At 44.1% G+C, this 2,029-nt stretch overlaps 1 pseudogene; it reads left to right on the top strand.

Moving 5' to 3' along the window:
* The first annotated feature begins 498 nt into the window (after nucleotides 1-498).
* Nucleotides 499-1,107, top strand: LOC110303439 (annotated as a pseudogene).
* Nucleotides 1,108-2,029: the final 922 nt, after the last annotated feature.

Genomic DNA, 2,029 nt, shown 5'->3' with positions numbered 1-2,029 from the left:
ACTGTCGGTTAAGGAACTGGCTCTCCTCTTTTCATAAAGTCTGGCAGCTTCTCTTTGCTGGAATGAAAAACAATATGACAACAGAATAAAAATGAGACAGGATTTTTCAAACGCACACATGTGCACACATGGCTTACCCAGGCCAAGCCAAGCAATAGTTTTGGCTACACTGGGATATTCTGTGTCTGATTTTTTTCCCCAAACCTGGTTTCCTAGCTTTCTTATGACCATGAGACTTTGGTGGTGTGACCATGAGACAATATTAGAATTGGAAACCCAAGAGTTCTATCATCCATCAAAGCTAAAGAGGTGCCCTCTTTTATAACATCCGTTTTTTGTGGATATGATGTTTTTCCTTTATAGAGTATGTGCTATGACAAGAGAGGAATGAAGCCGAACCTTTGAACCACTGGCAGAACTTTTGAACCACCGCCAGGTCTGCTTCGGCTCCGCCTATTGCGTGCTGCCACCCGCATTCTTCTCCTCCTCTGCTGCCGTGGGAGTGCAGGTGGAGACCATCTCTCCTGGAGACCTGTGCACCTTTCTGAAGCATGGCCAGAGGTGCACTACATGGGGATACTTGAAGATGGAAAGAACTTTGACTCCTCTCAGGACAGAAGCAACCTTTTAAGTTTACACTAGGTAAGCAGGAGGTGATCTGAGAAGGGGTAGCCAGATGAGGGTGGGTCAGAAAGCCAAACTGATAGTGTCCTCAGACTACACCAATGGAGCCAGCGGGCCCCCAGGCATCGTCCTACCACATGCCATTCTTGGTTTTGATGTGGAGCTTCTAAAACTGGAATGACCGAAGTAGCCTCCTCCCTTAGCTCTGCATGTGGATCTGCCATGGAGGAATCTGGTACCTCCAGATGTGTGCACATGAATATGTGGGGAGCTTTGCCTGACGTCACCACCCTTTATAGACACCTACCCGACTGAATGTGTTCTGTCACTTAAGCTTTGCTTAAGATACCTCCATGTCCTCTTCCCCCTTCTGTATGTATGTTGTCCTAACCTATATGCCATAAACCTCAAGTTACTTTATTTGGGAGTGAAGACTCAGTTTCTGTCTTTCAGATCTAAGTTTCCAATGAAGTATATTGTCGTGTTAACAACACAAGTGATGGGTTAATTTTAGAATATGAATTGGTGTGGTGGTGGTGGGGGATTTGCAAGAATTTTTATTTTATTTTAATTTTTTGGATGAAAATGTTATCTATTATATATTAAGACATTCTGTTACTGTGCTGCAAAGCCATAGCAGATTCAAGATGCTGTTGAGGGCTGGATTTTTCTCCAGTGAGGGAGGTCCTGTTAAACTGAAAGCCCTACCCAAACTGAGGTGGGAAGGGAGGGAGGGAGAGAGCCTTTGCTTCTGATAGTCCTCCCATCTTCTGAAACTAGCTGCCTTTTAAAGCAGGTCCCTTCACTGCTGTGTTGGACACTACAATATCTGTCCCTGGGACAGCAGGGACCTCTGAAGCCTTCTTTGTGACCTGGGTTACTTTGTTTTTCTTCCTATGGTTTTTCTAATAGATTTTCTGGACTTTTGTAATCATGTATCTAACCATGCTTCACTCCCTAAATTTAAGAACTTCAGTGGACAGTTTGAATTGAAGGTGCTGTTTGTAGACTTACCACCCAACAGATGCCCAGCCACCACGACAAATCCCTGAGTGTTCTCTAAGAAAATGATGCTGGTCATCACAGTTTCAGCATCTCCTGGGTTTTGATGCTTAACTCTTTGCTGATCTTGGCTTCCTGGCTTTTCCGCCTTCAGTTCCTTCTCAGCCTCTGCTGTCCTTGTGTAGTGATTTGGTGAGAGAAAGCTTTTGTCCCCTGCCCTCTGTACTACATATGCAATTCAAGTTTTATTATTGCAATAAAAGTGCTTTATGCTGGCTTTTCTCAAAAAGAAGGCTTTTCTCAAAAAGAGAAGAAGAAGAAGAAGAAGAAGAAGAAGAAGAAGAAGAAGAAGAAGAAGAAGAAGAAGAAGAAGAAGGAGGAGGAGGAGGAGGAGGAGGAGGAG

Source organism: Mus caroli, chromosome 10, assembly GCF_900094665.2.
Source record: "Mus caroli chromosome 10, CAROLI_EIJ_v1.1, whole genome shotgun sequence".
NCBI lineage: Eukaryota > Metazoa > Chordata > Mammalia > Rodentia > Muridae > Mus > Mus caroli.
Note: the sequence above shows the minus strand (reverse complement) of the source record. Positions and strands in the feature narration are given on the sequence as shown.